Source organism: Bombina bombina, chromosome 3, assembly GCF_027579735.1.
Source record: "Bombina bombina isolate aBomBom1 chromosome 3, aBomBom1.pri, whole genome shotgun sequence".
NCBI lineage: Eukaryota > Metazoa > Chordata > Amphibia > Anura > Bombinatoridae > Bombina > Bombina bombina.
This window is the reverse complement of record NC_069501.1, coordinates 385,250,657-385,264,169: the sequence shown is the minus strand read 5'-3', so window position 1 is coordinate 385,264,169 and position 13,513 is coordinate 385,250,657. Positions and strand designations below refer to the sequence as shown.

The following is a 13,513-nucleotide window of genomic DNA, read 5'->3' as shown; positions in this document are numbered from 1 at the left end:
GAACATTCTGAGTCAAGGCAAATAAATGTTTGAATACATATATTTAGAACTTTATAAATAAAGTGCCCAACCATAGCTTAGAGTGTCACAGAAAATAAGACTTACTTACCCCAGGACACTCATCTACATGTTTGTAGAAAGCCAAACCAGTACTGAAACGAGAATCAGTAGAGGAAATGGTAAATATAAGAGTATATCGTCGATCTGAAAAGGGAGGTAAGAGATGAATCTCTACGACCGATAACAGAGAACCTTATGAAATAGACCCCTTAGAAGGAGATCACTGCATTCAATAGGCAATACTCTCCTCACATCCCTCTGACATTCACTGCACGCTGAGAGGAAAACCGGGCTCCAACTTGCTGCGGAGCGCATATCAACGTAGAATCTAGCACAAACTTACTTCACCACCTCCCTTGGAGGCAAAGTTTGTAAAACTGATTTGTGGGTGTGGTGAGGGGTGTATTTATAGGTATTTTAAGGTTTGGGAAACTTTGCCCCTCCTGGTAGGAATGTATATCCCATACGTCACTAGCTCATGGACTCTTGTTAATTACATGAAAGAAAAGGCATATTAGGAGCTGTAAAACAGCCAATGAACATGGTTGGAGACATAGGAATTCACTCCCTTTTATTTTACATCTATAGAAGGGTAAGTATACATTTAAAGACTACTAAAGAGCAGCAATGCACTGTTGGGACTTGGCTAAACACATCAGGTAAGTCAACAACAAGAGGCATATATGCATAGTCACCAGCTAGCTTCCAGTAGTTCACTGCTGCTCCTTAGCCTAACTAGGTATGCTTTTCAATAAAGGATAACCAAAGAATCAAATCAATTTCATAATACAACTTAACTGAAAATTCTCTTTAAAAAGTCTATCTAGTAAGGGATGATTATCTAATGTGCATCAAGTCATCTAATATTTCATATATGCTAGGGGAGTCAGCCGCTTACACATTACCCTAGTATTAGTAGACTATTCTACAAGCCATAACTTTATATGTTACATGTTGTTTGCACTACATTGTTATTATTTTATATATTGATGTAATATATGACACATATATTAATCTCATGTTATTCATAAATTATCATTTCCTGCGTGGAGAGTGGTTATCTGGATAGTATTAGCACTCATATTTCATACGGCTTGTTGGCACAACTGGTTTAGTTATTTTTCTTAATAATTCATGCTTGCTGAGGTCTTACCATTAGGTGTATTTGTATTCTGATATGCTTCTTTTGTAGTTTAAAGAGCTCATCGGGTCATGTCTGTTTTAGACATTTGTTCATTCACCCAGTATAAAGTTTCCAACAGGGTCATTTAGGCGCAGTATAGGACCCTTCCAGTCATTAAGGTTTCATACAGTTTTAACCCCCTAATGACATACCCTTTTTTATGTCCACATATATTTCAAGCTACCAAGGGTCATATGACCCACATCATTATTATATAACTATTTTACCCCAGTTCCTTGTTTGCATACTATCATAATTGCTCCTACTATTGTGAATACTGGTACATAATCTTTCCATGTTAGGACATATTTACTACTTATTACCAATGTCTCTACAAGACCACATGTAAACTGAGTTAATCAGCTTCTGATGTGACATAAGATATAGTACAACTATCCTGGTCTGTTTGCTATCTTTAACATATCACACCTAGCTTGTTAACATATCACTGTAATGCAGACATTTAATGCCACTTAACCCTATTTTTCTTTTCTTGTTATACTTTACTATATTAGCACAGGTTAAAATACTTATTAGGGTCTTACTATTTTTACTGTAATAGCCAGTGTATTATTGCAAATAACAGAATTTTGGTTTTATGGAGACAGATTTTACCTAAGATTTATATGTTTCTTTTGCCCCCCGCCCACACCCCATTGGGCTTACATTGCAATCATTGGTAATTACATCCCATAGCACCTTTATCCCCATATACTTTTATTTACTTTAATATCCTCAGGTTTCTGATTTATAGGGCCATTAGATCCTATAATATTTCTCCACCAATGGTATCTCCCTTCACCCTTTCCCGCTCCACATTTGTGGGCGGGTCATATCCACCATCCCTTAACCGTCTGTGTCCAGTGGTGACAACATCCCTGAGGGGAGATACTACATAAATGCTTCATAGATCCTATCATCCTAACTGGATCAGAGCTATACCTGCTCTTTCTTGATATTCACTACAAATTATACTTAACTCTCATATAATTCGGTGCTGCACGTCACGCATTATGTTATGATAACTAATTGACCTAGTCAATTAACATTTCTATAGTTTCCCCCCCCCCATTGTAGTTGACCATTGCTATTTACATTGCTGTTCTTATTATTTTCATCATATAACTTAAGTACTTAATAATATTGTTATATAGAAAAATTATTTATATAGCGGTGCTTACCCGCTGATATCTCCCCAACCTCCCCCTTGCTCTATATTTTGCTCTTGGTATCAAGACCCTTTAATAATAGGAAACATTCAATTCTATGACGAACTAGTTATTTTAGTTCTCCAGAAGTTCATAATATATTGTGACTGCTAAGTAGCTACAGTGCTCCTTCAGAGCGTCATTTAGCACAATGGCCTGGAATAATAGCTACTCCCATTATGATATAAAAAACATAAAAGGAGGTTTTCAATTATATTTTGACATTTATTATATGTTCCCTTTTTCTGTCATATTGTTGTTGAGAAAATCATTTTTATGTTCTGGAATATTTATATGTCATATTTCTATGTTGTCATTATAAAAAACCCTCAATAAAAAATTATTTCAAACTAAAAAGTTTATCTAAACCATAAAAGTTTAATTTTGGCTTTCATGTTCTTTTAAATTAGTACAGAAATCATGTAATGAGCCAAGAATCATGTGTTTATAATTAACTTTAAACTATAAAAATGTACTTTACTAAATATGACTTTATTATTTAAAGTAATTTATCATGTGTAAGTCATTAAAATATCTACTTTGCAAAATGCCATATTAATTACTTTCATAATGTTGATGATCATTTATTAAAGTCAGTAAAACAAATATTAATAAACACATTAATTAGAAAATGAGTCCTAATTAGAAAATATTCCTAATTTGTAAATATATGATTTAGTGAGCGTAGCTATATAAAACGTACAGCTCACATACTAAAATGACTATTACACCAAGAAATCTGAAAGCTTATCACAATATCCCAATCTTCTGGTAAGTCATTTATATTGTTTGCTTAATAGATCACTCATATTGCATCTATAATAATATATGACAGTAGATATCAAATTAAGGGCTAGATTAGGAGTGGCATGCTAACTTCTGTGTGCAAGCGATATCAGGTTTAAGCAGCGTGTATTACAAGTTGAAATTAAAAGCCTTCGCTCGAGCACAATCAGGATTTATGCTTGTCGGGTTAGCATGAGTTGAGAGGTTGTGTAAAAGGGTGGGGGGTAGAAAAAAGTTGCATTAAACACACAATAAATACACTTAAAAGCACAGTTACGCTCATATAAACGCTGTCTGATAAAACATATTTTCTTAAAAATATCATCTAAAAAGTTACAATGGCTAAAAGATATATGGTATAAGGTGATTGAAAAAAAGGGTCTGCAATATGCATAGACATGTCTAAATATGTGTATGTATATATATATATATATATATATATATATATATATATATATATATATATATATATATATATATATATTGAAAAATAGAGGAAGAAATACGGAGGGACGCAACTGCTAGGAGCTTCTAGAAAAAAACCATATAGTTCCAAAATAAATACTAGTATGGCTATAGATAAATATGTGGTGCAGACCCTTAAATAAATTTCATGATTTGACAAGAAAGAGAAAATCCTGGAAAAATTTGATACCAGGATAAAAGACAGGGAAATCAGCACTCTTTTAAAAAAAGTTTTATTAAGCTCAACAAAATGTGATGAGGTGTATCCAAAATGAAAGCTGTAATGGCTTCAAGAGAGATCAATCTCTGACACTGGAATTCCTAAGACAAAATTATCTTAGAAATATACTTAGCAATAGGTAAATACACAAGTGACCAAGTGGTGTGTGTAACAGAAACATAAAACGTAATAATTAACAAACCTGACCGTTCAGGGGTGAGTGTTTAAGCATGAACAGGATATATTAATAAAAGACGTTACTTCTATATTATATTAGACAAGGATATCTCATTGTACTCACAACGCTATAAGTGCAATATATTTCTTGAGAAACAATAGTCAGACTGCTGCTTCTTACTGCAGTCGGCACCTTTTAGAAATGTAAGGCAGTCTGCCGGGCAGATATCAAAATGGGAACAAGGAAGTTTCTGACTATGTACCTCAAGATATAGTACAGGTATGTATGATACAGGTTAGAGCAAAAGCAGAGTGATAATCGTACAAAGTATTACTGAGATATATTAGTGAGGAACAGTTATCAAACTACTACACCCTGCTGCGTACGGCACCTTATCAAATAAGGCTTAATGCCGGGCAGGTATAGTGATGGGATCTAAGTAGTTACTGATAATGTGCCTCAAAATATTTACATCTGTCTGTAAATAAGCAAGCAAGCATCAAAAAAGCAGAGATAAAATATGCTCAGCAATGATTAGTAATAAGCAAGTAGTAGCGTTATGTTTGAAAAGTCATTGCAGAGATCCTTAGCATTAGGTCATATATGCATGAGATGGAAAAGTCATGAAAAGATGACAAACATGGTGCAAAGTGTAGAATTGCAGATCAAGTATGCATAATGTTAGTATGCCATGAGCGATAAATAGAAATATCAAACTCTTATATATAGAGTGACTTCTGTTTCCACCCTCTCTGCAGGGTAACGATATCCAGATCGAGCATCAATTTGCCTATTTATCAGGCCAAGTTATGACAACATACGACCTGTCTCTTGTATAGTCCTCAGACTGATGCTTGCTGTATAAACATCAGTGGTTTTCCCGGGACCTCCAAACTTTTCCTGAATGCGATGCTTGTTGTGTCTCCGTTCAGTGGCGTTCACACTGACCACATGTACTGTGTTGGCTTGTCCAATGCCGACGCGCGTTTCACCCGTTGGGTGTGTCGGGCTTCGTCAGGGCGTGATGACCTAGGGAGCGTCTCATCTCCCTTTTAAGCTTGCTAGGTTGCACGCCCCTTCTTTCCAAGTTCTTTAGATCCAATCATATTTGGAGAGGATAAATACATAAATACTAAACTCTCTATAGCTTACATGACTACAATGCAGACCTGTCAAACCGGGCTGGTAAGCTCAAATGGAGTGATAAATGTATACACACCGGTTAAATCGTATTTTGGTCATTTGTGTACTTATAAAGGTTACAAAAATTATTACAAGCGTAAAAAAATACCTATGGCAGAGGGAGCCCTAAATTTATAATGAATACTTCTAATTACTTGTGACAAACCAAATTAATTAAATATATAGTTAAAATGTATCACTATTGAATGAAGTAGTATTGTTACATCATTTTGTGACTTACACATGTCTGAAATAGAGAAGTAGGGATAGGGTTATGACAGTAACCGTTCCTTATAGGATGCAGGCCATGTCTATTCTGTCATTTAGTCCATTAGGCATCCGGGTTTGTAGGATCGTGATCCACCTACATTCTTTCTGGAGGAGGACTTTATCGTTATCACCCCCTCTGTTTTTGGTAATGCCTCTGTCAATACCAACAAATGAGAGAGAGTCAGGGTTACAGGCATGAATTTCTTCAAAGTGTTTAGCCACATTACTTTTGGGATTTTTGTATTTTATATCATCCCTATGCTCAGTTATTCTGTCCTTTATCGCTCTCCTTGTTTTACCCACGTAAAAACGTGGGCAGCTGCAGGAGAGGAGGTAAATAACACCTTCAGTGCTGCAGGTAATGTGGTACTTCAGCTTGTATAGTTTGCCTGTGTGAGTTGAAAATGTTTTAGTTTTTGTCATATATTTGCAAGCCACATATCTTCCATAAGGGTGATTCCCAGTAGATCTGTGTGTGGTGAGCCAATCTGTCTGTTTTTTGAGTGACACGTATTGGCTTCTCACGAATTTGTCTCTGAGATTAGGTGCCCTTCTGGCAGAGATGTTGGGGTGATCTCCTACCTCCTTAGATACCCCATCATCGCTTGTTAGAATATGCCAGTTTCTTTCCAGTACCATTCTCAGGGCTATCCAATGACAGTTGTAATCTGTTATCAACCTGATTGTGCTTTGTACAGCCTTTTGTTTAGGTATTAAAAGTTGTTCTCGATCTGAATGAGCTGCTTCATTAAGCGCTCTATTTACTACTCTTTTGGAGGACCCTCTGTCTAAAAACCGTTTTTGCATCTCCATGGCATGCTCGTAATATTTGGTTTTAGTGGAGCAGTTCCGACGTAGTCTCAGGAACTGCCCCTTTGGTATCCCCTTCTTGAGATGGTCAGGATGGTGGCTTGTGGCGAGTAGCAAACTATTAGTTGCAGTAGTTTTACGGAAATTCTCAGTCACAATAGAGCCTTGTTTTAGTTTAATTTTAATATCCAAGAAGGATATTTCCTCCTTACTGGTTTGCAGTGTGAGAAAGATATTTTTATCATTTTTGTTGAGGGTTTCAACAAACTCAGAAAGGCCCGTTTCAGAGCCCTCCCATATGAGGAAAATGTCATCCACATATCTTAACCATATGTGGATGTTTTCCTCAAAGAGAGGGCTCTGATAGACATCCTCCATCTCCCAGGCTCCCAAATGTAGGCAGGCATAAGTGGGGGCACACTTTGCCCCCATAGCAGTCCCTTGCTGCTGTACATACACCTTGTTATCAAATAGAAAAACGTTATTTGTCAATATAAACTCCAAAAGTTCCATGACCAAATCGGTGTGCTGTTGTGTTTGTGTACCTCTCATCATAAGAAAGAAAAAAAGGGTCTGCAATATGCATAGACATGTCTAAATATGTGTATGTATATATATATATATATATATATATATATATATCACACAGAAAAAGTCCAGCACTCACTTACAAGCTCACAACTAAGATAAAAAGTAACAATGGAAGAGTTAGTTACCGCATCTGGTCAAATGGGACAAGCCCAGGTACCACTTCAAGGTCTCTTCCAAAACCTGGGTCACTAAACAGGCACACAATGCAGGCTCACAGTCAAACAAACTGGGAAAAAATGAAGGGTGTGCGGGCTTATGTAATCTCCCCAGACATATACAAAACACGAAAGGGGACAGCACTCTCAGGCCGGACCGGGTACACATCCCATGACCCTGCAACATGCACAGCCCTGGGTGCAAAAACAGCACTCTCAGGAAGCTGCACCATCCACAGAGCCACAGGCAGTTAACCCCAGACAGGTCTGGGTGCACGTCCCAAATGGGTAAATTACAAAAAATATATATACGATAATATAGCACACAGAAAAAGTCCAGCACTCATTTACAAGCTCACAACTAAGATAAAAAGTAACAATGGAAGAGTTAATTACTGCATCTGGCCAAATGGGACAAAAAAAGCCAAGTCCAAAACGATCTTCTGGGGTTGCTGTGTTCATTGTTAAGAGAGTAATTGCCTGGTATTTTGGCGCTGGACTGACCGTAATAGGTGGGATAAGATTGATATACTACAGGAAAGTTCTACTCTGTGAAAAGCATCACTGGGCTAAAAAGAATCTGCACCCAGGTGGTAAATTGCCAGAGAACAGGCTAACAATGGTATTGAGCCGGTTGTTCGGTCCTGTGAGTGTGCTTCTCTCTGTATGTATATACAGTATCCCTCAAAAGTGAGTACACCCCTTACATTTTTGTAAATATTTTATTATATCTTTTCATGTGACAACACTGAAGAAATTACACTTTGCTACAATGTAAAGTAGTAAGTGTACAGCCTGTATAACAGTGTAAATTTGCTGTTACCTCAAAATAACTCAACTCACGGCCATTAATGTCTAAATTGTTGGCAACAAAAGTGAGTACAACCCTATGTGGAAATGTCCAAATTGGGCCCAAAGTGTCAATATTTTGTGTGGCCACCATTATTTTCAAGCACTGCCCAAACCCTCTTGGGCAAGGAGTTCACCAGAGCTTCACAGGTTGCCACTGGAGTCCTCTTCCACTCCTCCATGACGACATCACGGAGCTGGTGGATGTTAGAGACCTTGAACTCCCCCACCTTCCATTTGAGGATGCCCCACAGATGCTCAATAGGGTTTAGGTCTGGAGACATGCTTGGCCAGTCCATCCACTTTACCCTCAGCTTCTTTAGCAAGGCAGTGGTAATCTTGGAGATGTTTGTTATCAAGTTAGAAAACTGACCTGCGGCCCAGTCTCTGAAAGGAGGGGATCATGCTCTGCTTAAGTATGTCACAGTAAATGTTGGCATTCATGGTTCCCTCAATGAACTGTAGCTCCCCAGTGCCGGCAGCACTCATGCAGGCCCAGACCATGACACTTCCACCACCATGCTTGACTGTAGGCAAGATACACTTGCCTTTGTACTCTTCACCTGGTTGGCGCCACACACGCTTGACACCATCTGAGCCAAATAAGTTGATCTTGGTGTCATCGGACCACAGGACATGGTTCCAGTAATCCATGTCCTTAGTCTGCTTGTCTTCAGCAAGCTTTATTGTGCATCATCTTTAGAAGAGGCTTCCTTCTGGGACGACAGCCATGCAGACCAATTTGATGCAGTGTGGGGCATATGGTCTGAGCACTGACAGGCTGACCCCCCACCCCTTCAACCTCTGCAGCAATGCTGGCAGCACTGATACGTCTATTTCCCAAAGATAACCTCTGGATATGACGTGCACGTGCACTCAACTTCTTTGGTCGACCATGGCGAGGCCTGTTCTGAGTGGAACCTGTCCTGTGAAACCGCTGTATGGTCTTGCCCACCGTATTGCAGCTCAGTTTCAGGGTCTTGACAATCTTCTTATATCCTAGGCCATCTTTATGTAGAGCAACAATTCTTTTTTTTTCAGATCCTCAGAGAGTTCTTTGCCATGAGGTGCCATGTTGAACTTCCAGTGACCAGTATGAGAGAGTGTGATAGCGATAACACCAAATTTAACACACCTGCTCCCCATTCACACCTGAGACCTTGTAACACTAACGAGTCACATGACACCGGGGAGGGAAAATGGCTAATTGGGCCAATTTGGAAATTTCCACTTAATTGGGCCATTTTTGTTGCCAACGGTTTACACATTAATGGCTGTGTGTTGAGTTATTTTGAGGGGACAGCAAATTTACACTGTTATACAGGCTGTACACTTACTACTTTACATTGTAGCAAAGTGTCATTTCTTCAGTGTTGTCACATGAAAAGATATAATAAAATATTTACTAAAATGTGAGGGGTGTACTCACTTTTGTGGGATACTGTATATATATATATATATATATATATATATATATATATATATATATATATATATATATATATATATATACTGGGAACACACAGTAGACAACAATGTAAAGGCACTTTTTAGTGCCGTTTTTTTTTCTAACACCCCACTCCCACCAACTTTACCCCAAAAATACTGCCTAGTCTAGTTATTTTCTTAAAAAGCAAAAATGCTACAATTTAAATTTTTTAAATAAAATATACTACACTGTATTTTGGGGGCATTTGGGGCACACTTATAAAATTAACCAGAGATCTGATCTCTGGTTAATTTATAAGCTCTAACTGCTACCACAAGCTCGCTGTAGCAATAACCAGCCACTTGTAATGGCTGGCTATTTATCAAACGCTCGCAAACGGGCAAATTTTCCTGTTTGCGGGCACACAATAAATTAGTGCTCCACTTGTAATCTAGCCCTATGACACATATGCATGAACAAAAAAAAAATTCTCGTGAGCTATGTTAGCAATGTTATAGAGCCCAGAAAAAATACATTCAATAATAAAATTTAAAAAGAATACATATTTATACATTTTCTGTGCCAATTTAGATAAGAGCCTTATACGTTTTGCATAATGTAACTGTCATTGACTATTTTATCTGGTTATATGTAAAGTAAACAAGAAACCATAAGCACAATATTATTCTTATAATAATATTTAACATTCACTGTATGGGATAATTCTTTTTGTAGATAAAGTAACAAAGTAAAGCTAACAACTTCTGTTTTTTCAATGAAAATGTAGTATATTAGTTGAGTGATTAAATTATTTATTAATTGGTTAAATAGGTTATGTAGGTTTTACAAAAAATGTTTGCATTTACAAAAATGACATTACTTTAATGAGATAAAACAAATATTTTTTATCATTGCTTTAATAACATTACAACCAATGCATTTGACTAAAATATGCTATTAAACATTATCATATTCTAATTTTTTTTTTTCTCTTTAAAACAGATCAAGATGAATTTCAATTATTTTATTTTAGTGGTCTTTTTCATAACATCTGGACATGCCAAAAGGTAAAAAAACAACAACCCCCCTCCCACATACAATTTATAAGAGTTTATGTTTAAAAATACCAAGATCCTTTGCTACTCACTACAATCAAGCTTTAGCAACACCACTTTTCTGTAGCTGGCATTAATAATTGCTCATAATTATGAAAAAAATCAGGGAGTTTTGCATAAGAACATGTTTTATAATCTATAAAACATATTTGTGGTCCTCTAAATAAACCTAACCCAACCCTCAAAAGCAATATAATACTAACTGTAAGCAATCACCACATATAACCCAAACTGTGATCACAAAGAAACCAGGATAAGGTTTATTTTTAAGTAAACCTTTTTACATTTATCTTATTTTTATTTAATTTTTTTTAATTTGGGGCCATATGACTTGGGGTGTTAAAAGAAAAGTAAAGTTGCCAGCATCTCTATGCTGCAAAGCAAAATATAGTGCAAAATAACTTGACTTTAATTCATGATATTTATAAATATGATATATTTATCAGTAAAATGTACCTTGTATTTTGCCTCGCTATATCGCTGTTCCTCCGCATGGCTAAAAAAAAATCTTTATTTTGCGATGACGAATATCGTTATTGATATTTCTATTGGTCCCCCAGTGGCATCTGGAAATTACATTAAACGCCCCCACCTTAATATGCACATGCGTGTCTGATTGAATGTACTCCGTGTCTAGAAGCGCATCCATGAGACACGCATGCGCATTAAGCTATATAGGGAAACAGCCAATGACTTGCGCAATAAAACATAATTTATGTAAGAATTTACCTGATAAATTAATTTCTTTCATATTGGCAAGAGTCCATGAACTAGTGACATATGGGATATACAATCCTACCAGGAGGGGCAAAGTTTCCCAAAAGTCAAAATGCCTATAAATACACTCCTCACCACACCCACAATTCAGTTTAATGAATAGCCAAGCAGTGGGGTGATAAAGAAAGGAGTAGAAAGCATCAACAAAGGAAATTTGGAAATAATTGTACTTTATACAAAAAATCATAACCACCATAAAAAGGGTGGGCCTCATGGACTCTTGCCAATATGAAAGAAATGAATTTATCAGGTAAGTTCTTACATAAATTATGTTTTCTTTCATGTAATTGGCAAGAGTCCATGAGCTAGTGACATATGGGATATCAATACCCAAGATCTGGAGTCTTCCACTCAAGAGTCACTAAAGAGGGAGGGAATAAAATAAAAACAGCCATATTCAGCTGAAAAAATAATCCACAACCCAAAAAAGTAAGTTTATTTTCACTTTTGAAAGAAAAAAACTTAAATCAAAAGCAGAAGAATCAAACTGAAACAGCTGCCTGAAGAACTTTTCTACCAAAAACTGCTTCCGAAGAAGCAAATACATCAAAATGGTAGAATTTAGTAAATGTATGCAAAGGGGACCAAGTTGCCGCTTTGCAAATCTGATCAACTGAAGCTTCATTCTTAAAAGCCCACGAAGTGGAGGCTGATCTAGTAGAATGAGCTGTAATTCTCTGAGGCGGGGTTTGACCCGACTCCAAATAAGCTTGATGAATCAAAAGTTTCAACCAAGAAGCCAAGGAAAGAGCAGAAGCTTTCTGACCTTTCCTAGGACCAGAAAATAAAACAAATAGACTGGAATTCTTCCTGAAATCTTTAGTAGCTTCCACATAATATTTCAAAGCTCTTACCACATCCAAAGAATGTAAGGATCTCTCCAAAGAATTCTTAGGATTAGGACATAAAGAAGGGGCAACAATTTCTCTACTAATGTTGTTAGAATTCACAACCTTAGGTAAAAATTGAAAAGAAGTCCGCAAAACTGCCTTATCCTGATGAAAAATCAGAAAAGGAGACTCACATGAAAGAGCAGATAGCTCAGAAACTCTTCTAGCAGAAGAGATAGCCAAAAGGAACAAGACTTTCCAAGAAAGTAGTTTAATGTCCAAAGAATGCATAGGTTCAAATGGAGGAGCCTGTAAAGCCTTCAGAACCAAATTAAGACTCCAAGGAGAAGAAATTGACTTAATGACAGGCTTAATACGAACTAAAGCCTGTACTAAACAGTGTATATCAGGAAGTATAGCAATCTTTCTGTGAAATAAAACAGAAAGAGCGGAGCTTTGTCCTTTCAAGGAACTTGCAGACAAACCCTTATCCAAACCATCCTGAAGAAACTGCAAAATTCTAGGAATTCTAAAAGAATGCCAGGAGAATTAGAAGAACACCATGAAATGTAAGTCTTCCAAACTCTATAACAAATCTTTCTAGAAACAGATTTACGAGCTTGTAACATAGTATTAATCACTGAGTCAGAGAACCCTCTATGACTTAAAACTAAGCGTTCAATTTCCATACTGCTGCAGTCATGCAGTCTTCCATGCACATAGCCACTGAAGGGAATGACTGAGACTGAAGGTGCCGGCATGCTGCAACCAATTTTAAACGTCTCTTGTCTGTTAGAGACAGAGTCATGGACACTGAATCTATCTGGAAGCCTAAAAAGGTGACCCTTGTCTGAGGAATCAATAAACTTTTTGGTAAATTGATCCTCCAACCATGTTTCCGAAGAAACAACACTAGTTGATTCGTGTGAGATTCTGCAGTACGTAAAGACTGAGCTAGTACCAAGATATCGTCCAAATAAGGAAACACCGCAATACCCTGTTCTCTGATTACAGATAGTAGGGCACCCAGAACCTTTGAAAATATTCTTGGAGCTGTTGCTAGGCCAAATGGAAGAGCAACAAATTGGAAATGCTTGTCTAGAAAAGAGAATCTCAGAAACTGAAAGTGTTCTGGATGAATCGGAATATGAAGGTATGCATCCTGCAAGTCTATTGTGGACATATAATGTCCTCGCTGAACAAAAGGCAGAATAGTCCTTTTAGTCACCATCTTGAAAGTTGGTACTCTTACATAACGATTCAAAATTTTTAGATCCAGAACTGGTCTGAATAAATTTTCTTTCTTTGGTACAAACCCTAAACCTTGTTCCTGAGGAGGAACTGGCATGATTACCCCTGAAGACTCCAGGTCTGAAACACACTTCAGAAAAGCCTGAGCTTTTAC

The 13,513-nt window shown here is 37.0% G+C and overlaps 1 long non-coding RNA gene across 1 annotated transcript in view; it reads left to right on the top strand.

The window, feature by feature from the left end:
• Positions 1-3,182: 3,182 nt before the first annotated feature.
• LOC128651637 (uncharacterized) overlaps positions 3,183-13,513 on the top strand; it is a 28,647-nt gene continuing 18,316 nt past the window's right edge. Inside the window, exons 1-2 of the long non-coding RNA XR_008401147.1 lie at positions 3,183-3,222; positions 10,389-10,453. This is a non-coding gene — a long non-coding RNA (uncharacterized LOC128651637). The remainder of the gene's footprint in view (positions 3,223-10,388; positions 10,454-13,513) is intronic.